Source organism: Phalacrocorax aristotelis, chromosome 7 (genome assembly GCF_949628215.1).
Source record: "Phalacrocorax aristotelis chromosome 7, bGulAri2.1, whole genome shotgun sequence".
Taxonomy (NCBI): domain Eukaryota; kingdom Metazoa; phylum Chordata; class Aves; order Suliformes; family Phalacrocoracidae; genus Phalacrocorax; species Phalacrocorax aristotelis.
Window position 1 is genome coordinate 33,987,972 of NC_134282.1, and position 24,677 is coordinate 34,012,648.

The window sequence follows — 24,677 nt, forward strand, 5'->3', positions numbered from 1 at the left end:
GAAGCCCCATCTGGAGGCAGGCATCGGCATTGTAGCTCTGCCCCAGTTGTGATTTTTTTTTTTAATAAGCTGAATTCTCAGCTGGACCTGGCAGAAAAATCAATAGCGGGACTTGAGAAAGAAGTCAAAATACATGGAACTAAATTGGCCACCCTGCAGGCAGCTGTGTGGCTTCTCGGGTGGTGTGATGTGTGTCCACACTGGAAGGGGGGTTAAAAAATGACAATTTCAAAAATCCTTTGAAATAACTGCCTAAGATTATTGAAGTCTCTTAAAATACCAGGGGAAGATCCAGAAATGCCTTCTAAGAAGTTAGTGGTGAATATTGGAGGAGCGACGGAAGCCAGCTTCCCACTGCTGAAGGCATCTAGGGAGGGTCGGGGTGGCTTTTTCCCTTTCCCAATTAGACCTGCAGAAGCTTTATCTGCAAAGCAGCATATCAGCTTTAGCAGAAAGCCTCTCTTTCTCCAAAGTCTCTTTATTCCATCCTTTTAGATCTGCCTTTTCAAGTGCAGCCCCAGTGACATCCATCTGCCCTTACAGTAGAGACAGTGTCCTGAATTGGTTTATTTTTGGCAGCTTTGCCTTCAGCTCCTCCATGGTGGGGAAGCAGTGAGATGTTATCCCCGTCCCCACAGTTGCTGAGGATGCTGTGATGTTCTTGGATTCAGGGACAGCTATTTTAGTCCTCAGGGCCTCATCCACTGGTGGATGCAGGACAGATGGATGCTTTTGAACAGTGGCTACAGGCACCTCCTGAGGCTGTGCAAGCCTGTGCATGAGTTACTAACAGCATGTGGCTTTTGCTGGTTCATACCCAGGTGCCTGTAGGGACAAACCTGTATCCCACCCTGCATCTGCCCTGTGGTATGCCCAGGACTGGGCTGGCCTTTTAACATTTGCTGCTTGGAGTTGGGAGAGAAACGGGAAGCCTAGCCCTGAGGTTTCAATGGCTAGCAAGCTCTTCTGCAGCTAGAGGAGAAAAGACAGAGGAGGAAAGTGGGGAAAAATATACAGAAACAATTTGCTTCTAACATTTCACTTCTTCTTTTCAGTGTGAGCCCTTCCAGGAGGAAGTCTTTAAAATTAATAAAATTCTTTCTTTTTTTTCTTTCTATTCCCAAGAGTCTGGGTCTAAATTAATAAAATGTCAAATACTATTAAGTTCCAATCATGTGTCTGTGATAACGAAGGGACTGATTTCCAGCCAGTTTACAACTCTGATCTGTTCTCCCCCCCTTCTTTTTTTTTGCTCTGATTAAATCTCCCTTTATTAGATTTAGTGTTTCATCGGCTCCCTCTGACTTCCATCCTTTGTGGTCCAAGGCTGGGGAAAGCCTTTTAACTGAGCAAAAGATTTTAAGGCTTTTTAGCATGCTAGTATTTTCCTCTAACATCTGCTTGGGCCAGAGGTGACAGCCCCTGCCACAGTGCTCTGCAGGGAACTGATGGGTGCTCCCAGGGACCTCACAGCCTCTACTCCCAAGACCACAACACACATCATTGCTTTTCTCTCTTCCTTCCTCCTTTTCTGTACTTGGGAACTGATTATGTTAATGAGTTTAAGAGGCCACATAATAATCCATATGTACCATAGCCAGTGACCTTGCAAGGAAGAAAGAGCTTCGTTATCTTCCTGAGTTCTGTTTCTCGGTGGGGGAATGACAGAGGCAAGTACAACTAACACAAACAGCAGTGTGGGTCAGGCAGAGGATGGCTGGTCCCTGCCTGCAGCACCTGGGGGGCTGCAGGGCATGGCACAAGTCAGGGCCAGACCCTGGCATTGGGCTGCGGCTGCCGAGGCAGCAGGGATGTCAAGCTGGGTTTTTTCCGATGGCGACTTTACCAGGACACTGTCAAAAAGAAAAAAGTCCTCAGCCACAAACTGGTTTCGGAAAGATCAACTGAGGGTCTCTGGGGAAGGGCAGCCCAAATGGCTGAACTGCTCAGCTATGAATCAAGGCAGCCCTTGCTTTGCTTGACAAGGTCATATGGAGAGGGTTCTACAGCCGGCTGTGTTCCTACAGGGATGATTTAGGGAAGGACAAATGGATGGACTCATGTAGACAGCTAGATAGGCTCATCCCCTAATGGCTGGGCAACAAGGTGACAAGGTGCTCCTGCTGATGGCTTCGTCAATCACCTGTCTGGCTGGGCTCTTCAGCAAAGTAGAAGACCTCAAAGGGTTAATCAGTAATTTAGGACTCAACATCAATGATACAGTCATTGGGAGAGAAGAAAGCCCTGTCGAAGGCTTTAGGAAATAATTTGCCTTGGCACTTTCTTATAAGGGTGAATTGATTTTTCCTGGGCTGTGTCAGGCTGAATTATGAATGGGGGAAAGCAGAGCTGGTGCTCCCAGAGGTGAAGGTGTGATAATTAGAGGCATGTGCGGAGGGGGCTTCTCACACAAACCTGGGGCCACAGCGTCATCGTCCCCAGAGCCCTTGGAGAGGCAGGTTTGCTCCAGTCTGGGCACAGAGGTGGCCCCCCAGATCAGTGAGGAGGAGCCTTTCCTGGACCACCTAGGACCATCTACTCTCCCTGCCCAGCCAGCAGAGCAGATGATGCTGGTTGCTGAAGGACAAAGCGAAACATCATGATGGCCCTGGGAGGAGATGGGAGAGTGCAAGTGTGCAAGATGTGATCCCATCATCCTGACCTGCCCTGCCCACCACATCCTGCAGCCCTGCTGGAAGGGACCATGCCCCTAGCCCTGGTCTTAACATCTCCTTACAAGGAGAAGTGCTGGCTCACTGCCCACATCCATCTCCATCAGCCTGGCGCTGAGCTTGCTGCCTGGCCGGCAAGGTGGCTATGCCCCCAAGTGCTTTATCGATTGCTCCCTGCTCAGTGCTGCTTTCCGAGGCACAGACCCTCCTGCAGGCTGCTGGGAACTGTAGTGCAGTAAAGCTGGCGGTCAGGAATGGAGACAAAGGCAGCTGTCAGCTTGCTGCCAGCCTGACCTCTGCGGCTCCTCTTGGCAGACCTCACCCCTGGCATGAAGAGCCCCCAAGGAATGCATTGTCTGGTTCTGGCACAAGATGCTCCTCCATAGCTGGGGCTGAGTATCCTGCCATGCACCTTGGCTTTCGTTTGCCAGCTCGAGGGGGAGGTAGTGGGAAGAAAAGGAGGTCTGGGCTTTTTTTTTTCCCCTGGTCTTCCATTTATCATCTATTATGGCTCTTTGGAAAGACCTGGGAACAGCAATTCCTGAATAAGAGAGACCCTGTAGAAAAGCCTCGCCTAACTGCAGAGACTTCCAAGATAAAGAGGCTCAGACTATCTGCTTTCTCCCCTGCCCCCTTTCCAGTAAATCTGCCCCAAAGAACTCCTCGTTCATTAAGCTGTCTGCTCCATAATCACAGCTAACCCAGTAATAAGCACTGGGCTCATCCAGATTGGCACAGCATTCCCCAGTTCCTGGGAGAATAGGCATGCCCTGCTCCCCGGAGAAATAGGCAGGGACAGAGAGGAGGAGGCTATTTGCATGGCACATCCAGCACTCAGGGTGGGGGGGAAAGGGGGGACCTGGCCCTGTTGTCTCCTGGAGCTGTGGCTCAGCCTCCCCCAGGTAATTGTGCACGGAAATGGATTCCCATTTCTCTGCTCAATCGTCCTGTTTGCTGTCACAACCGAGCGTTTTGCATGTGCAATTACCCGTCCCTGCATATATCTGTGGGCACACTCAGGTGTCGACTGCCAGCCTTCAGCAGCTGCTGCATAGCTATGTCGCTCTGCGTTTGAGCTTTAACAGCAGTCAAGCAGAAGCCATTTTCCATATGAAGCTGCAGGACCTATGGCGTAAATAAATGGGTTTGAAAGCCTAGCAGTGTAATGAGTTAATCTGAAACCTGCCTTTTCTTCATGTATATTAATTTACTTGGTATTATGTTTAATCTTCCACTTACTGGGGTTTTATCGTCTTCTTTCTCCCCTTCCCCCTCCAGTGGCTCCCTGGGATGCTCTGCCTTGGGCAGGAGCCAGAGGAAACCAAGCCAGGGCTGAAGAGTGGGGACCAGCCCTGGGCCAAGAGGAGCTGCTCAGTCCCACAGGACCCCAGGGTGGCACCTTGCAGTCTTCTGCTCTCATGGGTGCCTGACAGGTAGCTGCAGACCAATTTCCCTGCAGTTGGGGACAGACCACCAGCTGTTTTCACTGGTGCCCTTCACCAAGGTGCTAATCACTTTAACCAACTGGAGGGGTGGCCATAGGAATTAATCAGCTCTAATCAGGACAGTGGTAGCTGATAAAGCAGCCAGGGGTGGAAGTGAAGAACTGGGTTGTGCTCAGCTCCCAGTGCCTGTTTTAACTGCCTGCCTCCCCCTGGGCATGGGGGAGACCGAGCTCCGGAACCCCCCAGTCGCAGCACTGAGCCAGGGGACCTTGAACCACAGTTCCCCATACCCTCCATCCAGCTGTGGCTCTAGCCCCCACTTTGCTGACTTCCCACAGTCGGCCCTGTAGGGAGGGGCTGAAATTTGGCTGCCTGGGGACAATTCTGCCCAAGCATCCATCATACTGGTCCTGCTCCTGTCCTCCTCCGGCAACCGTGAAGCCTCTGGTGCAAGAGGGTAGCACTTTGCACGAGCACCTCTCTGAAGGGGCATGGGAGGCCAGTGCAATGAATAAAAGGCTGGTGGAGCCAGGGAAAGCAGGACAGAGACAGCACCAGAAGCTCCTCAGTGCTCCAAGGGCATGCTTGTGCTGAGGTGGTATGAGCCAAATTGGACAAGTGAGACATGGGTCCCTAATGCACAGCACAACTTTGCACTCCCAGTCTCACTGCAGGCAGCATGAGACTTTTTGTCACCCCATTAATGAGGCTGTGATGCAGCCGTGTGCTCATGGCTGGTCTGGATCCCCACCAGATTGCCTGCTAGTCCAGGTGAAGAGAAATCAGAAGGTGTGATATTGGAGGCAGTGCACGGGAAGTGGGGAGGGAGGGAAGCATCCGGCAGGGCTCACCAGCAACCTAATGACAATGCAGTGGGTGCCAGAAAGTGTAGCAGGCATGTCTGACAGCATCAGGAGACCTTGCCCAGAGCATCCCCTGCCATTTCCAACACCTGTCTCCAGGAGGAGGATTAGCCTAAACTGACTTGGAGAAAGATTGATGGATGATCTGGAAGAGAGAAAGACAATTGTGGGGCTTATTTAAGCCAGGCTGACCTCAGATACTGTCCCTGAGGCCACAATGGCAGGGAGGGTTAATGCCAGGGAGAGGAAGATGGAAGACTGGAGGGCAAAGTGTGTGGGTCAGGGCCCTGGGGTGGCATCCAGCCCATGCAGAACAGGGTCATGGGCAGGAGGTTCAGTCTCTGTCCCGCTGCCTCTTTGGTGCTGGGGGAGCATCGGCAGCAGCTGCTGCTGGGAACATCCCCCTCCCTCCCCTCTCGCTAATGAACGTAGGTGAAACTTGCTGTGCCATGACTTTAATCAGCAAAGAAAACTGCAAAGCCATTTTTTCTTTCCCCACCTGCTGAATTCAGCGCCGAATGCGAATTAGGTGGTGTTTGGGCTTGGCTGCGCGCCCATTTCCCGTGCTAACACAGGGAGCAAGCCTCTTCTGCACATCAAGCTCCTAGGTAAATCCACAGCATGCCTGGATCAGCCCCTTGTATTACACACTATGTGCAATAACCCCTGGAGCTTAAAGGCTGCTCGCTGCAGGCTCAGCCTGCACGACTCCCTGAGCACCTGGCTGATAAACTCAGCACACGCTGAGGAGTAGGACTGGCCTGTGGCACCCATGGGTGGCCAGGCAGGGCAGGTCTGGCCACGGCGCTGGGATGGAGAGTGAGGACATGCTGCAGCGACCTTGGGAGCTGAGGCCACAGCAAGCGCTGCTGCATGCACACTGTGCTCGCAGCCCCAGGGAGCTTGTGGTTGCATTAGCCCGTGGCTGGTGTGCAGGCAGCATGCTCAGCAGTGACAGGCAGCCCAGGAAAGGGATGGAGGGGTAGGTATCCCAGAGCTCTGCATGTGTGTGGGGTGCTGGAATGGTAACCGTGGGCTCACACCTATGGGTCCATCAGCGTGGCAGGAGTAATTTGCAGCTCCATTAGCACTCGGAGTTGGCACAGTGGCCCTGCAATGTGTCCATTTGATAAGAGGCAAGTTTCACTGAATAATGAGCAGTAATTGGATTTCAGGGTTAACCAGCTTGCAGCAAAAATAGAAAAGAACAGAGAGCCATTGGATATTTCTGTTCTGGCTCATCAGACACTGGAGGTTTATCTCTGCTGAGAATAGCACAGGAGAGGTAAAGTTATTAGTGACCATCAGAGCATGGTGATACCATCTCCCTCTTGTGTTTAGTGGGATGAGTCTGCGCGTTCTCTGTGAGTTTCATTTAAGGCTACAGGAGTTAATAACCCCCCGTGGGAGAGCTTGGCACGTACACCATTGCAGTGCGGCGGAGACGAGTGAAATCAGCCCTCTTTGGTATGCAGGAGCACCCAACCTCTCTGCCATCGGCCAGCAGGGAAGGCAGGAGCCTGCATCCTGGGAAGTGGGCTGGGACAGCCAATGTCTGGGCAGATGCATTCAGGAGGCACAAGCCAAGGTCTCCCACCAGTGTCACCTCATTCAGGTGACAATCTGACATGGGGAAGGCCAGCATATGTGCGGCACTGCCATGCTTGGAGCTGCGTTCACCTGCTTCGGGGTGGCATCAGTGCAGATGGAGTGGGCACTGGTGGCACCGGGAGATGCTATTTTAAGCACTGCACACAACTGATAGCCCATCTTCCAGCAAGATTCATTCATGCTGGAAGTGGTGTAGAGAAGGGCTGTTAGCATTGTGGGGGGAATGGAGAGCCTGTCTTAGAAGATGAGACTGAAAGCACTTGGCTTGTTTAGCCCAGCAAAGGCAAGGCAAAGCAGGGATATGATTACTCTCCATAAATGTATCAAGCAAGTGAACACCAGGTACAGAAAAGAACCATTTAAGCTAAAAGACTGTGCTGGCACAGGAACAAATAGGTTTAAACTGGCTAATGTAGGCTGGAAATGAGGAGACGGTTTTTAACCATGGGAGTTGTGAGACAGTTTTTAGCAATGGGAAGCAGAGGAGGAAAAATATCTCATTGCTTTCCAAATGGAGCTGGACCAGCGTGCAAAGGGAGCAGAGCCAGTTGCCTGTAACTGCAGGGGCCTGAAGTGGGAGCCGGCAGGGTCCTGCCACTCTAGGCTCCTTCCAGGAGGTGCTGGGACATCATGTGCTGCCGGCGTCCCCTGATGTCCCCAGTTTCATAGGGCAGGGAGCTTCATTCCCGCAGACTGGGACAGCTGACACCAGCCTCCCTCTTCTCAGGGGCTGGCAGGTACCCAGCGCTTGGGACAGCCCCGCAGAGTGCTCAGGAACTGAAGGGGTGGTGAGCCAGAGGCAGCCAGCATCGACCACTGGCGGGGAAGGTACCACAGGAGCTGAAGCATCAGCCGATCTGAGTGGGGCAGCTCATAGCACCTGAATTTGGGCTGGTGGCCTGCTACCATCACCACTTTTTCTGGATCTTCTTCTGGAAATGGCACACAGCTGGGCCACCAACTCCAGATTTTACCTCCTGCATGAAATTATTCTGAATTCCCTGTATATTCTAGGGCCTGCCTAAAGGATGTGTGAAGAATCTGCTGATGAGGACTCTAATCAGTTTTGAGAGCAGGTAATTTCTCAGCTAGAGTTCCTCTCTAAACAGGAAATCAGATTTAGGAGATAGCTGCTTTATGCAGCACATCATGGTGGACTAGAGCAAAGCTTGTTGTAATAATAAGCAGAGCTGGAATAAGGTAATTACTAATATGATGCATTAATTAATTCACGATCCTCCTACCAGTTGGGTTTTCCTATCTCACTTATCTCTAGTGTTAATGGAATAGGAATAATTCTAGACCCAGTTCTGTCATCTGGGCAGGTTTTTTGGACCCTGTACCTCCTTCCTGAAACTGGAGGAAAGGCATTCCCTGCCTTCAGTGCATTTTGAGTCTGGCACCATGCCTAGGATCGTAGTAAGACACAAAAGCATCTGATGGAAGTGACCACTGGATGGAGCCTCAAAGGTCATAGCAATACCTGGTTCTGGTACAGATGGTGTTCACTGATTAAAAATGCCAAGTGCAAAACCAGTGAGCACCTGTACTGCAGCATTAAGGTAAGGGGGGATGCTGCCTGCGCTCCAGCTGCAGAGCCAGGGCTGGGCAGCGGTGCCTGAGCACACTGCCCTGCTCCTGGCTCCGTACCCCTGAGTGAGCTGCCTGCACCCCTGCCTGCTCCTGCCTTCAGCTCCAGCTTACCCCTGCTGTGGCGGCTATAATTTCTGTGGGCTACTGCACCCCAGCTGATAGCCCACAGCCAGGCCCTGTGCATTCACACCCTGGGCTGCACAGGCTGGGATGCTGGGTAAAACCTCACCAAACACATTATTTCATTTCAGCAAGACAGAGATAATGCAACTGTGTGAAGAGAATTCTAGTTTTGATTAAAAGCCACAGACTTGCAAGCCTCGGCTCCTGCTTGAATAAGGATGAGGATAATATTGGCAGGAGAAAAGGAAAACATCTGATGATGTCTGAAGCAAGAGGGTGACAGGTTTGGGAAGGGGTGGGTCACTGCTTGTCTTGTGGAATGGAGGCCAGTGCCTTTTCCCTGGGCAGGGTCCCATGTGCTGAGTCCTCTGTGGCTCCTCTCCCCCCAACCTTGGGAAGGGGTAAGGCAAACCCAGCCAGGGGCTGAGATTAGATCTGGGAACAGAACCATGCACAATTCAATCATCTTGCAAACTTGCAACGGAGCAGGCTGAACATCACGTAGCAATGGGTTTTATGGATGAGCTCACAAAAACGGGACCTGTGGAGAGGGTGAGGGCTGCCTGGGGAGCGGGCTCTGCCACAGGTCCGTATGCCTTTCTGCAAGGATTAATGTCTCCCATGCCATGTCCAGTGCTGGGTATTCAGCCATGAGCACTGCATGTGCTCCGGACATGGTGCAAGCTGATCTTGCAGAACAATGGCTGAGGATGCTCCTGTAACACTGGGGACAGCTGTTTGGACTTGGGTGCACTGGGGAGCAAGGGTTTCCTCCACAGGCAGCCGGATTACCAGGCCCTGCAGAGCTGGCAGATTGGGCCTGCAGTCTCCAGGCAGAATTTTCAGCATTGCTGCTGAATGCGCTGAGAACCAAGGCAGCCTATGGCTTCCCTTCAGACCCCACTGAGATGTCATATGGATAAAATCTTCCTTGCAAACCCCTTCTGGCAAGGCACAGGCTGCTGGTGGTGCTGTGCTCCTGGGGACAGATTGGCCCAGTGTCCCCTGACTGCAGCAGGACTGGGGTTCACTGGGTGCAGGGCAGCAGATAACCTGCCTCAACCACAGCCAGCTCATCTCTCCCCAGGGATCCAGGAGCATTTCCCCTCACCTGGCTCGCAACGTTGCCAGGTTGCTGGGCGTCTTTCATTGTCCCAAAATAACAGAGGTGGGTTGCTTTGTATCCTGCTTGCTGTGGCTTAGCATCAGGGCTGCACCGGGGGACACGGCTGAGTCCCAACAGCTTGACGCACTGATGCCATCAGTGCGTCGATCTGTCAGGGCTCAGCTGCATCTCACGCCCAGCACGCCGGGGCGCCCAATGGAGGCTGGGGGGGTGGGTGATGGACAGCCCCGGGATTGCCGTGCAGCCCCCCTTCCCGGGTTGGCTATGCGGGCGCTCTCTCTTTAAAGCAATCCCAGCCGCGATTTGTCACCGGGGCCGGGCGCGGAGGGGAGCGGGGAGGCGGGGGCGGGCGGGGAGGCGCGGCTCCTCGGTACGGCGGCGGCTGCTGCTGCTGCTGCTGCTGCTGCTGCTGCTGCTGCGGGATGTTCCCGGCGCCGCGGAGGCGAGTGGAGCCTTGAGCCGCGTTACGCGGGGAACCGGCAGCAGCCGCAAGCCCCGGGGTATGCGCTCGCCCCCGCCGCCGCCGCTGGAGCGGGGTGTGGGGAAGCGGGCGCGGAGGAGCGCGGAGCTAAGTGGAGAGCGGCGGAGAGCGGGGCGCAGGAGCCCGGCCGAGCCCCGAGCGGCGGAGGATGCGCCGAGCCCCGCGGAGCCGAGCCCAGTTGCAACGCGGTGCATCTTGCCCGGCATCCGCCCGAACCCTGGGAGGTAACGCGTGGGGCTGGGGCTGGGATGGGGGGGAGTCCATCCCCCGGGGGTTGGCACCCTGCCACCGCCCCGTGCTCCCTGCGGACCTCAGAGCATCATTCAGCAAGTGGGACCCGGACCTCTCGCAGCGGGGCTGGGATGAGGGAATGCCCCCACCCCCGCCCTTCCCGCGGTACGAAGGGCTCCTTGGGACAGGCAGGTTGGGGGTGACCATGCTCTCGGCCCCCCCCCCCCCACCCTCCCCCCGGCCATCAGCCCACCGGCCGAGCTGCTAGAGGCCCAGCCCAGAGCAATGGCAGATGCTCAGCGTCAACCTCAAAACCACCACGATCGAAGCTTGGCTTTGAGGTTCGATGCAGCCAGTAACCTCAGGCAGCACTCACTGGGGACGGGCAGAGCTTGGCGTGGGGTTGTCTGCTGCTGGCAGGCCAGTTGCTTGGCTGCCTTACCACCTGCTCCCCTAAACCAGCCAACTTTGAGCTGACTGTATGGGGCACCTGGTACCCAGCACTGCTAGGAGTGGTAAGCTCCCTTTGCACATGTCCCTGCCTTGGGCGGCTTAGGCTAGAGCTAGAGGAGATGAGAAGGGTGCCTGGACCATCAAGGCTGGACATCTAGGGATCAAAGGCTCAATGGTGGATGGTACCCCAGGTAGCAACAAGGGGGGTTTAATTCAATCCCAGACATATGATTTCCAGCTCTTCATTCACCAGATGATCTGACCTGTTAGGGAAGCTGCCTGCATGTGTCTTACAGCTTGCTCAGCTCCCCTGCCAAATTAGGGCAAATTGCAAAGCTGTGCCCCTGCCCCCCGTCCATGTGTCTCTTGAGAAACTGAGTCTCTTCTCGTGTTCCTTGACTTGTACAGGAGCAACTCGCCGTAACAGTGACTGGAGGGCCCCAGGGCTCTCCTTTTATCTGCTGCGCTGCTAACAGAGGAAAGAGAGGGGTTTAATTATCCTCAAGTGTCAGTTCAAGAAAAATCTGCTGGGACACAGCTCTTGGCAGGTGCGAAATAACAGGACGTTTTCATGCATGGGAGGCTGAGCTGAGAACAGTTCAGTGGTTTAATTGGTGGCTCCTAAGAAGGGTTCATATCAGGGTACAGAAATGGGATGGTGCAGGCTCCAGCAGCGATCCTGGTGCTACAGCTGTGGCAAAGGGAAGATGGATGCTGAAGGCTAAGAGCTTTCCCCAGTGTGTCGCTCTGGGGGCTTGGTGCAGAGCGGGTGCTCTGGGCTGGTAGCACAACCTCAGGTTGATACTGTCCTCCAAGGGGTTGATGCTTTTCCAGCATCACTTTGTTTCTGCTGACCTTTTTAGTCGGTTCCCAATGGAGTCCTTGTGGGGCCATCAGATGTGCCCTGTTTTATGGGGTACTTGGGGAGCAGAGAAGGAGGGAATTACCTCCAGAATCAAGGCATTCTCTGCAGCTGATGTCCAGTCATGTAAGGTGGGATGGCCTCAGGGTTTATCAAACAGCTTCTCTTCCCTCCTCCTGCAAAAAGCCCTGAAATGCTTTACAGAAGCTCTTGAGATAAATGTTTGAAGAGTTTCAGCTCTCCAGCTCCATGGGGAAAAGCCTCTTCCCTCTCCAAAACGGCTGCAGCAGGGGAGCTCAGTGCCCACGGGGTATGTCCCCACCCTGCCAGGGCTGCAGTGCTGGGATTCATGGAGCATCTCTCTCCTTGCCTCCCGTCCCACCCGTGCCACGCCTGTTGGCCCCTGGAACTGCATTCAGATCAGAGAGCAGAAGCTCCTCCATGCACTCCTCCAGCTGTGGCATCCCACCGTGGCCACATCGTGACCACAAGACAAGGCCTTTCTGTGGCCGGACCCTATAATGTCTCGGTCTAGGAGACACCAACAGGAGGAATAACATAATATTCCATTTTATTATTGTTCATCCAGAGGTGCTGAGCTCTTCTCTGCCCTTAGCCTTCCCAGAGGTGGTGTGGGGACGGACGTTGTAAAGAAATGGTGCATCCCATCCCCGCTGACTCACTGGAGGGGATGCGATTATGAGGAGCTGGTGCCACTGCTTTTCTGGAGGAAGCTGTGGTGTTGTGTTTTTATTGTAGCTATGTTCCTTGTTTTAGGGTCCGAGATAATGATTTAGTTGTACTTCATTTTGGTGCTAGGTGGAACAAGCCAGCCCTCATACAGCTCCCACCAGCATGTAACAGCAACTGGCATTAGAGCTCTAGGGTTGGTCCTGTCTCGTCCACACTGACCACTATCAGTTCTGGCTCCTCTTGTTAATTGCTGGTGACTGTTGCTGATACTGTTAGGAGACTTTCAGTAAACGTTCTTGTAAGACGGTGAGTTTCATAGATGCACAGAGGTGGAGTGTTCAGGAAGACCCTGTTATCAGATGTCATCTCCGCACCGTCTGCTTTCTATTTGTGCTTGGTGAATGCTGCCATTTGCTTTCAGCTGTGCCTTCGTTCCTCCTTTGCAAATCTGCATTAGTGAAACTTGTAGGTTGTTGTTCGGGTGCAAACCTCGTTGATGCTCCGGGTGCTGATCACTGTGGCCTGCATGCTACTGATGCTGATGTGGGATAGTTGGGTATCTGGCCAGGGGTCGCTTGGCTGAGGACAGCTCTAAGAAGAGGCTTTCTGTCCCTCACTGTAGTTATCAGTGCCTGAGTTTCTGATGAAGGCATTGTGGAAGCGTGGTTGAAGGGCAGAGACCTTTCCTCGCTTCTTGCAGGTCAGACTGCCATGAGATGGGCTGGATCAAGTGAGAGCAGAACCCACACTCATTTCAACTGCAACAAGCTTTTGATGCCACCTGTGACAGGAGCGTATTTAGACTTGAGGTATATCCCCTGCATAGACTTTGGGCTTTGGATCAAGGCATAAGAGCTTTTGATGCATGCACACACAACAAGGGGAAAAAATTTAAAACCACAATCCTCAAAATGTTTGCAAATCCAAGAGCTTATCCTCACCCTGGGTAGAAAAATTAACCAAGAGTAGGATCAGTAAATCATAGAATCAGCCACATTCATCATTGAACATGAGGCATCTGGGAGCACAGCTGGCACAAAGCAAACGTAACGGCACCAAGTCTTTGTGGGGACGCTCAGGATATGGTGCCGCAGGTTTTTTCTTTAATACCATTGCAGCGAGTGGCTTGGGAACCAGCAATACATCATCAGGACTGGGCCTAAGATGGGTGTGATTAAGAAGAAAAGGCTGCCTGAGGTACCAAGGGCACCCATTGAATGAACCCCTTGCCAGGATTGGTGGAAGAGACAGTGGCTGATTCAGGACCAAATGGCTGAGCTAACACAAGCCCCCACCTTTGTCAAAGGAGTCTGATAACTTCTCCCTCCTCAGAGCTTTGGATTTTGGTTGAACTCACGCACTTTTAGCACAGGGAGGAGATTTAAACAATCCCTGCAAAGCTGAGAACATCCCATATGGAGGTCAGCACTTCAGTGCAAACAATAACAACCATAAAGGGGCTGGTTGTCCAGCATCCTGTTGCTTTAGCCACTTTCATACCTCCATTTGCCATCAAAACCCATCTCCAGTGAGGCCAGTCTCTGCTGCTGAGCAGTGGCCATCATCTCTTGGTACTTGCAGGAGCAGTGGGGAGGTGGAGCAGAGCTGTTCAGCAAGGTGGGAAGGGATCAGGCTGCCCTGGCATATCAGCATCAGTGGTGCATGATGCCTCGAGGCAGCCTCCATGGCAGCTGACCATATGTGGGGCACGTGCTGACAGCGTCATGGAGAAGATGAGTTGGCATCTGGCCTTCAAATCTGTCCTTCTGCCATGCCGAGAGCAAACTCAGTGGGCAGAAGTAGGGCAGGTGGCAAGTCCCTCACCTGCACTTGTGTTGAGCCAGGCTGATGTGTGCTCTGTGGGCAGTGGCAAGCGCAAGGGGAGGAGGACAGCACAGGTTTCATTAAAGTCACTGGGGGCTCAGAAACCCAGTGCACAGGGAATATTGCAAGCATCTGAAGGGTTTTTTTTTGGTGTGTTTGGATCTGGGACATCGGCCAGAGCAGCGGCAGCTCCTGAGTACCCCGGTGGTGTCAGAGGCTAGGGTCAGACCAGTCCATCTGGAGCTTCATGGCATTATCTCTTAAACGCCTTTAACTGCAATAGGATGGCCTGACTGATTGGATTGTGCTCTGTAATTAATTAGCTGGGTGCACTGTATGTGAAGCAGCTACAGTGGGAAGAGAGGGGGAACCTGCCAGTGAGAGCTGTTAAGCTTCAAATGGCCGTTTCTCATTAAACCAGCATTGTGCAGCATTAGTCACTGGGCACAGGGTGTTAGTTCCACTCTCCTGGCACTTTTCCAGGCAAGTAATTGTGTTTTTGCTGCCCGACCGTGCCCCTGGTGCTCGGCATGCTGCACCCTACTGCTGCCATGGGAGCTACCAGGCCTCGGGGACCTGCTGGGAAGAGAGGGTCAGTTCAGGCTGTGATGTATATAGGGGTGGTAAGGGGGTGCCCCCTCTCCTCAGGAAGTCCTTTCCAGTGTGACAGACCCTGCAAGGGTGTAGGATTGTGCAGCCTGGGCTGCTCTGCAAGTTCCCTTCACATGCTGGTGATGGCTTCTGTGTGTTAGAGGCTCCCGGGCACGGCTGGCACCAGCCCCGCCACTCTTCCCTCCATTGCCAGGGCCCGTGGGCTGCTCCTCACTCTTTCTGCTACGCGTTTGCTTGGGCTCCTTTGTCTGCTTTTAGCATCCATTTGTATCTTTAAACACAAAGCATCCCTCTTAGGTTAATTGGGTTTTTTTCCCCCCTTTGTGTTTACTGTGGGGATTAATAAGGAACTGCAGCATAAGGAAAATCTGCAACGGCTCCTTGTTTATTGTTTAAATTAGGAAAATGCTACTGGGCTGCTCTCAGCATGCTTAGTGCTGGGCCAGGGTCAGAGAGGGGAAGGCAGGGTGGACATCTGCATGCCCAGGGGAATGGCTGGGAGTCATGGGGCAGGTAGCCCCTCAGCTAGCCCCGTCTCTGGCTAGCTAGCTCAGCTCCTTGCTGTCCCCTTGGCTCTGGCTTGCTCAAACATTTCAGGTCTTTGCTGATTTCTAAGGAGGTTGTTTTTGGGTGTGAGTAAAGCCCGCAGGTTTCTGAGTGGACCTTGTTTGTAACTCTAGGCCCATTTGCACGACTTTCCTTCCCAGACCCTCCCCTGGCTCTGGTTGATGATAGGAAGGGTTTTGGCAGCCTTAACTGTAGTGCGAGGGCAGGAGGTGGCCTTGCAGGGTGAGCTGTCACCCTGCTGCTGCTGTGGGAGGAGGGGTGTCCCCTGCCAGCCCTGGGCAGGGGTAGCTCCTGGGTGATGGTACCTGGGGCACTTTTCAGGCCTGCAGCCTCTCCCTTCTCTAGCTGAGTGCTCATGTAGGTGGAAGAGAATGTTCTCTTCTCTGGGTGCCTCTGCCAGTTGTTGGATGTGTCCCCTGTGAGGTGAATCCTGCTTTCTGCTCGGGGCATCCTAGCCCCCAGTGCAGGGACAGCAAGCTTGTCTTGTGGTGCTGGACCCATCTGACATCCATGGCTCTGTCTTCCGCTCCCAGGTTCCTCCAGTGCCCATTTGGAAAGCGGTGGTCTCTGGGGCATTCTCTGCTAACAGGTGTGTCTGTGCTTTTGTAAAATTTCAAGCTGGCTTGTGACAGGGAAGCTGGTGCTCTGCCTGCAGATGCCCGCTGGCATCAAAATGGCCCCTTTGCCTGTTTTGCCCGTGTTTGCCTTTCCTCTCCTGACAGCATTGGGAGGCTTTGCCGTGCAACCCTGGGTGCAGCTGGGGAGCACAGCCCGCGTCCCCCTGGGCACACTTGCCCTTGGAGCTGCCCGTGAGCACCCCTTGTCAAGCAGCCTGCTGCATGTCGGGTAGTCTGGGATGGGCTCTGCCCAGGCTGCTGAGGGCCAGGGGCTTCCTGATGGTGCAAGGAGGCTGGAGTGGAGGAGAGCAGTGTAAAACTCTGGGGGGTTGGCATTGCCACCAAGCCGGAGGGGAGTTGTAGTGCCCTCTGCACCAAAGGCTGATAAATCTTGGAGGAAAAAAACAAAGAAAAACCAACAAAAACCGGCATGTGCCAGCTCAGCTTAACCCACAAAGGAAAACCACGTCATTTAAAAAAGAAAAGCTTTTAAAAATAGATTTTTTTTAAGCAGAGAATGCCACTCAGGAGAATCAATGAGCTCTGTTTCAAGAGCTGGGGAAACAAAACACTCTAGGAGCTGTGAAACAAAACCTCTCATTTTCAAACTCTCCAAGTGTCAGGTGCGGCTCCTCGAGCTCTGTGTTTTTCCAGCTGGCTGTGCTGGATCCAGCCTGGCTATGTGATGGTTGCTGGCTGCTCCCGGCCTCTGCCACTTGCTGGAAAAGAGGAATTCACCATCTTGGTGAAGGAGAGAAGCTGTGACTTGGATCTGTGTTATATCTGGCCTTGGTTTCCTACTCGCTGGTGGAGCCAAAGGGGAGGTGGTGAACCCTGCAGAGCATCCCTGATTTTTTTGTTTTAATTGGCTAAGGAGCCTTCTCATTTGCTTCGGCTCTGACTAATGAGGTGCATCCCACTTTGACAACGTGTCACAAGCAATAAACTTCTCGGGAGCTGCTGGGCTGCCTGGATGCCCTCATGCTCCTGCCTGGGCTTACCCTCCTCAACATTGCCCTGCGCTGCTGGCTCTTGCCTCTCCCTGGCCCTTGAGCATCCTGCCAGAGAAGGAGAGGAGGGTTGGGATGAAGAGGTATGGGTGTAAAAGCAGCTGTGAGCTGTCCTTGGGACCAGGGATTCAGGGGCTTCCTCTGTTGTTTGCCTCGGCTGGAAATTTGAAAGAAGAAATTGCCAAGGACCTGGACCAACAGTTGTTTAGCAGCCATGATCTCTGCTATGTTTTCCCAAACATCTCTGCTGTGGCTTAGAGTGTGAGCACTGTGCCAGGCTCCAGCTAATCTCACTGGGGGATTGGGATGGCTGGTGGTGAGCCAGCATGCAAGGGAAGATCCTATGAAAAACTTTTTTTCCATAAAAAATGCATTCTTATTGAACGATTTGGTAGGAACAAATCTCCTTTGGTGAGGAGAGAAGGGTTGGTCTCTCTAATAGGAAAATCTAGATAGATCCATGATTTTCAAGGCATTCCCCAAAGGAAGGCAATTCTGGCTTTATCAGAGTGCCTCAGTCTCTCCAGGGGGTGCAGAAACTGAATTCTCCTTCCCTCCCCATCCTGCAGCTATCAATCGCAGAGTGCAGGGACAGGGGCGAGAGCAGTCATGCCGGGATCCTGGCTCTGGACGGTGGCATCCTTGTGCGTAGTAAGAGTTTACGGTATAGGTATTTGATGCTGCGCATATAGGTGAGGAGAAGGCTTATGGGTGAGCTGGGGATGCTACCCTGGGGCAGAGATGCTCAGCCACATCTGATGGTGAAGGAACAGGTCAGATGCTGCTCTGTCCACAGGTGTGGACACTTTTGTGCTGTTCATCACTTGTTGCTGGGTGACACTAACCTTCACTCTCCTGGCATTGTTAAGGGACTGCTCAAGGTTCTAATCATTGATGGGAAGCACCAACTATTAACATGGCTCCTCTTTGTATTCTTGATGGATTCTCTTTAAGTGTTTTTCTTAGTGGATCTCTACTGTTAGCTTTTGTTTTCTCCTCAATAGCTTGTCTAATAAACGCTATTATCTTGGGCACAAATCTACTTCATGTCTCAATTCCACTTGGCAAGAGTTGGTAATAACAGTGGAACGGCATCCTTTGAAAAGGGGCTCTGTCACCAGCAGCTGCAAATGCTGCTTCTCCACTTCCCATACCTGTCCCCAGAGCAGATAAAGACCAGCGAAAGATGCGTGGCCAGAAAGCAAAAGAGGCCTCTGCCTGATAAATTGGATGTCTAAGCAGTGCCAGCAGCAGTCAGTGCAGCAGCTCCGGGGATCAGGGCAGCTTGGCCCCTGTCACCTTGGTAATTAGAGAAGATGTGCTTATGGCCTGGGATCCTTCCTAATTCCAGCAGATTAGAGGAGAAAAATGGTGGTGAAGGGTGATGGCTTGTTGGGGAAGGAGATCAGTAGTATTTCTTATGGCTTGAAGGAGCTTCTCATCTATGGCCAAATAAAGCTGTTTCGCCCCAGTCTAAATCAGGGCCTGGAAAGGCTTTAACTGGCAGGTGCTGGGGTGCTTCTGGGTTTTGGGTAGCCTGCAGGTCCGTAAATGGAAGCATTAAGGTGGCTTCATATTTCATCTGAGGGCAGCATGTTCCCGAGGGTCCACAGAGACCTGACCCTGATGCCGGCGCTGCAGCAGCTCTTGCTTTTTCCCTTCCCTTTGCACGAGCGGCCAAAGCAGAGGACAAATGGTGTTTTAATTAAGGCAAACCCTATTGCTGCTGGGCCAGGCAGAGCTCAGCTGCTGTGTTGTCAGAGCTCTCGAGGATTTCCCATGCTCAGGGGGAAAGGGACCATCATTGGGAGTGCGCTGCCCAGGCTCCTCTTCTGAGTTCTTGGTTGTCCCATTGCTGGAATGTTTGGCCACCTCCAATATCTGTCCCCTCCCAGAGCTATAAATATTTTATCCTCTCAGTACCTACTGCATCAATTAATCTTTTTAAAGAGCTTTTGATTTTTCTATTTTTTCCTTGCTGGATTCTTGCATTTTAAAACGCACCATGTCTGAGTGCTGCACACATGCTTTCGGCTTCCCCCCAAATGTAATTGCTTTAAAACTGCAGATGGTTGGCGAAAGCAATTTTCTCTACATTATGGAAGACTCCTGCTCCTCTCATCCTTCATGCAAGTCGCTCTCCTGCAGTTCTGCCAGCTCTCTACCGCTGTGTGATGCTCAGCACCTGGGCTTGTGGTACCTCTGCTTCCTAGGATGATGCTCTTGCTTTTCCAGGGCTGTGGGAAGAGGCTCGAGTGGGCACATGGTGAGGGACCTCTTTATGAGGGATAACTAGCTTCTGTTGCAGCTTCTGCTGAGCAAGGGTGATGCTCGCTGGCACCAAAGCCCTTGCCTTGGCCGTGCTGCAAGCAGGATGCCTGCTGGCGCCATGTCTCCCTGGCTGGCTGGGTACCTGTGCCAGGCATGAGCTCGCCTCGGTTTTGCTGCTCCGCTGCCCACATTTAACATGCTCTTTCTGTTTGCAGGACGTGTTGGGCTTTCAAAAGCATTAATGATGGAAAATAAATTGGAATCAGAGAGAAAAAAAATCTTCAGGCATTCTCTGTAGGCCTTGTCTTGCCTTGCCTTTCTCACTCATGTTGAAGGCTGTGGCTGGAGGGGAATATAAATGAGCAGGAACCCTGGGTCCCTCTGATCTGTTGTGATGTCTTTTACTCAGTGGATCTCACTGCAGGAAGCCTGCCTGCTTGCTGGTGCTGATAAACCTGAGGAGGCCTGGAGAGGGTGGAAGTGGTAAGGCGTTGCTGGACCTTCTCAGAGGGCTTGCAGTCCTGAGTCAAAGAAGGTCAGAGATCTTGGGGCATGAAGGCTTCTGAGGGTCTGTGCCCTGCTTGGGTGGCTTTAGTTGCATCCTGGCATGGGGCAGCATTTCTCTGTACCATGCTCTTTAGTTCTGCACCAACCTGTTCTGGGGAACCAGGACCTTGTGTCAGGGACTCACCTTGCAGATGGACTTAGCTCGCAGGTAAATGCACCTAAATATGCTCCATTCACACCCTAGCTGCCGCATTCCCTGCCCTGTGCTGAGACCTCATCTAGTGCCAGTCTCCTGCTTGGAGGGGCAGGTGGGACCCTCTGCAGGACCACTGCCCTCACAAGCATCAGGGCGCTGGTTGGTGATGGGTGCAGGATGTTTCCTGCCTGAAGCTCAGTTTGAGCCTAAAAGGGATGAAATTTGCTGTGTGTCCAAAAGCCAAGGGTTCTGGCAGGAGCAGATTTGGACACATAAAAGAGTGTCTGCCCCTCTGTCGCAAACAGTCCCTGCCTGAAATGTGACTTCCCACAACTGGATAATTAATGGCATGGCGGGTTGTTCAGATGGGAACACGGTAAAGAAAATCCTACCAAGTTCTCAGTGCTGACATTTTCATGGCAGCCTTTGGAGGTTCCCTCTCCTCCTTTCCCTGTGCTTCCTGTGCTGGAGGGAAGGTGCTGGCCACCCTTGGGACGTCCCTGCCAAGGCCAGCAGCATCTCTGGAGGCATCCAAAGGTCTTGGCTGAGCACCCTCACAACAGGAAAAGGTGCAGTGGCTTTGTCAGCATCAAATTGTTTGGTCCCTGGAGGAGAGACCATGTGCCAGAAAACCCAATCATTTTTCCTGCCCCTGCTCCTGCAAAATGAATGCAGAGCTGGCATGGACCATGAGTCCATGGAGATCCATACCTCACGCCAGCCTCCAGCAAGAAGTTGTTCAGGCACCGTTTCCTATCTCAGTCTGGCCCCTGGGCTGCTCTTGGATGAAAACCAGCCTTGTAATGAAAGCTTTTTCTACGTCTGTTTGTTTTCTGAGCATCAGTTTAACGTCTGGAAAATCCTGTTGCAGCAGAGCCCAGAGCACTTCAAAGATGCTCAGGGAGAGGACAGATGCTCTGTAGGGATCCTGTGTGTGCCAGGTGGGAAAAGAAACCCAGCTGGCCTCCGCAGAGAGCTGCCCCGTCTGGGTGTTGACCCTCATGCTTGTGCAGTGGGAAGGGCTGAGTTCTGGTGGCTCTAAGGTCTGGAGGCTGTATTTGCTGAGCACGATTTTGCTTGAAGGACAGAAATTGCAGATTTTTGGTGACTCTAGTTCTGGGTTGTTCATGTGTGCGTGCATTTGCACACACTGAGGGTGGATTGTGTCCTTCTCTCTCCTTTTAAATGGGAAGAAACCCAGATGTCTCCCACTCAAAACCTACTGAACTGAGATTTTCTGTTCTCCAGAAGGGATTGGGTTTGGTGTGGTAAGGGGAATGCTAAGGTTTGCTCCCACAGCACAGGTGCCCAATACTGGGAGAGCCTGGTGTGGTATGTACCTCAGACCTTTGGAGATGTCTAGATGAGGAGCTGGGGGTTTTGGCAGGAAGGATTCACGGGTCTGAAACTTGCAGCAGTCCTCATGTTAGCATGCTGAGTGGTGCTCGTACATCACTCTCTTCAGGGGCTGGATGGTGCTGGTGGCTTTCAGCTCCCACCGAAGCCGGGGTCGGGGCCATCTGGCTGCTCTGAGGTGCTCTGTACCTCCCCAGAGTGGGACTTCTTGCAGCGGTATTCTCCCATTTGCATGGTTATGTGCTGTCTTAATGGTGTCAAGTTCTGAATGAGCTCGGGCAATTTGCTTTATAAAGCAATGCACTAAATATGTCAACATTCAGTGCAAGTTTTTAATATAATATTTCAGATTGTTTTGAAAGAAGCCAAGATCCTTCTTTCCCTCTTCATTAGGAATGTCTTATGTGAAAGAGATGAACAATAGAGAGAGTTTGCCAGAGAGAAAGCTTTCCCAAGTATTTGTTGCTGCTGAGAAATCATCTGCTTTTTACAAAAAAAAAAAAAAACCAACCAAAAAAACCCTCGATGCATAACTATCAAGGTAATTAAGCAGCATGTAAGTTGCCAAGGAAGGTTGTAAGACTGGCTTTGCTGGAGATGTTGAAGGCCAGGCTTGACTGTAGCAGTTGAGCATGTTCAGGCACAGTGAATCACCATTCCCAAATGGACTAAATGACGCAGCAGCAGCTCCCAGTCACCCGGGATTTTCAGAAATGCAGTCTGGGCTGCTCTGGCGTTAATGGTCCCAGGCTGGGGGTGAGTGGGTTTGTGAATCTTGTACTGTTTCAGGCCGGAAAGGATGGCTTTGGCTTTTAACTTGTGTCTCGGCAGGACCAGGAGTGGGTTCTTTCTTGGTCTCTGATGGGGAGACTTGGCCTCCTGCCATGGAAAGGGTAAGACCTTCTGCCTGGCTGGTTGCAATGCTCTGTTCTGGCTGGTGCTACTCAAAAGGGAAAAAAACCAAAACCAAAACCATGAAAAAAAATCCCACTTTCATCAGGGAAACTGGGTTCCTGTCTATTCTCCAAAGAGTTTCTCTTTCATCACAAGTTAGAGGAAACTTTCAGGGAATTCCAAACTTTCCTTTGCAGTGAGGGCAAACCTGGACAGACGGTGGGAGGGAGCTGCTCCCCAAAGTCCCTGCCAGACACATCTCTCCTTCCATCAGGCCTCCCCAGCCATGGCCCCATGGAGGCGATCTGAGATGATTTCCTCACAAAACAGATGGCAGCCAAGAGCCTAGAACCTTCCCATCATGGAAAAGCCTGTCTGAAAGTCAGGGAGCCCCAGCCTCATTAGCTGGCTTGGGTGGCACCGGGGCAGTGGACCCTGGAGAGGGATTTGAGCAAAGAGGGTGATCTCGTTGCTGGGATCAGTCCAGGAGAAATGCTCCAGGCAGCAGTGTGTAGATGTTGGCATGACATTTGGCTGTGCCGGGATGCCATGACCCAGAGCTGGGCTGTACTCATGCTGGTCTGACCCAGGGCTGGGCAGGAGGGAACAGATGATGTGGCTCTGAGGTGGGACGTTGCATGACATATGTACTCTCGCTGCAAGATGCTGCTGGGGATTAGGGGAGGCCTGGTGAGAAGCTCCCTGGGAATGCTGCTGCCCCACTGCAGCACCATCCCCTCCTGCACCCAGGACAGACAGGATTTGGTTTTTTTTACCTCCTGGTAATCCTGCTGCCCAAATATTCTTCCTGCTGATCGTTTTTGGTTTGGGTGGGGTTTTTTTTGGGTGGTTTTTTTTTTTTACCTCTCCTAAATGGAGTGTTTAAGCTTATTCTTTTCTTTTCTGTGAAAGAGGCAGTAAATCCTTTATCCTTTCTGGCTATTTCTGTGCGTGTATTTTCTCATTGTGCTCCAGCTTGTCAGCTGTGTCAAAGCCCAGAAACCTTGGCCTCTGTTGGACTCTAGACTTGGATTTCTCTGTATTTAACAACACAGGCTCCCTTGCACTAACAGTTCTTTTCTCTCCCCTTGGTGTCTGTCTTTCCCCCCCCACCCCCAAAAAAAAAACAACCTGGCTTAAAAAAGCCCTGACAAAAAGGAGCAAGTGGAGAAGTAATGGTCTGTCAGGTTTGTCCCTGGCACAGCCTGCCAGAACCGGCAAGGAGTCACAACTGGGGTGTCCTCCTGCCACCGCCCCCCATCCCCCACCCCGGCCTCTGGGGTACCAGGGCTACCCTGGGGAAGGGGAACCCCCATGCTGCCCCCAACGGGCAAGGGAGCTTTCCAGAGATTAGTTTGGGATTGGGGGTCCCTAATGCTCAGGCAGTAGATCCAGCGAGCACAAAGGCAGGATTTTGGTGCATGGGGTGACTAGCCGAGGGGAGGTGGAAGGCTGCCTGTGCCGGGGCCATGTGCCAGCTCCAGCTGCAGTGCCTGCTCCTGGGAGCAAGCGTGGGGTATATCCCTGGGGGGAATCTGATGGAGGGACACACAGACCGCCATCCCTGTGGCTGGAGAGAGGAAAACCAGGCTGTCGTGGCGGTGGCCACAGGTGGGACTTGGGATGGTGGCATGTGTGCTCCAGCCCCCTCCATCCCCGCGCAGTGGTGGCAGCAGCCTCAGGTGGTCAGTGCCCGCCCTGTTCCCTGCAGCCAGCTCCACTGGCTTTGCTTTGCAGTCGCGCTGGCGCTTTGTGACCACCGTGGTGGCTTACCACGCTCGGCAGGGTGGGTGTGGGTGTTTGTGTGAGAACAAAAGAATAAACAATGGAAACTGTGATTAATTAGCGCAGCTAATTAGCAGTGTGCTTGGCCTGGGCTGGAGCTTGGTAAGGTGCCAAGATCAGAGGAATAGCTGGGTGAGAGACTCTAGCCGGAACCTCTTTGGGGAGTGAGCTAGGGGAGTGGGGAAGGGGAAAGGATGCTTTCCCTTTGCAACATGCCTGCACAGGGAGCTGTGATTGGGGAAATCGCCACCCATATGCCTTGGAGGTGCTGCTGCCATGAAGCTACTGCCATCCCCAGCAGCATCCTTTATTCCCTGGTGCTGCCTTCACTGAGAGATCACTTCCCTCATCCACAGTCAGCATCAGGAGATGGCTGCTAGACCCCCTGTGCTCCAGTGCTGCAGGTGTTAATTACCAAACCCTCATCAGGGTCGGTGGAGTTGCCTTCCCCATGGAATAGGATCCTCTTTGCTCACCTTCCCGTACATGGTATAGCTGACTTATTCTTTGCTCTCCATTTGCAAATTAGCAAAAGGACCTTGATCAGCAAACAAATTTGCAGCAAGTGCATGGCATGCTTGGAGATTTGGAAGAATCCTTGGTAAATATTTGCCAACCTCCGCCATGAACCTTGTGAATACTTTTTAAGACTGAGAGATGCTGAGTGTAACTGGCAACTTGGGATAGGATGCCAGACCTCAGGTTGGGAATGGCTGCTAAAAAATACCTAAGCTAACAGCACTTGCTTCCATCCCTCCTCCTCCCTGCCCTCTCTCTGTGCAGTGTGGGGATACCTTAAGATGTGATAGACTTGACTGCAGCTGTTGCACGATCACATCATTCCCATTAAAAGGTGGCTGCGGCTAAATACCATTTGCTCAGCAA

The 24,677-nt window shown here is 52.6% G+C and overlaps 1 protein-coding gene across 1 annotated transcript in view; it reads left to right on the forward strand.

Annotated features, from left to right (window-relative positions):
- The first annotated feature begins 9,780 nt into the window (after window positions 1-9,780).
- The window catches only part of LINGO1 (leucine rich repeat and Ig domain containing 1), a 164,470-nt gene continuing 149,573 nt past the window's right edge, over window positions 9,781-24,677 (forward strand). Inside the window, exon 1 of the mRNA XM_075099929.1 lies at window positions 9,781-10,138. The gene's annotated coding sequence lies outside the window, so the exon portion shown is untranslated. The remainder of the gene's footprint in view (window positions 10,139-24,677) is intronic.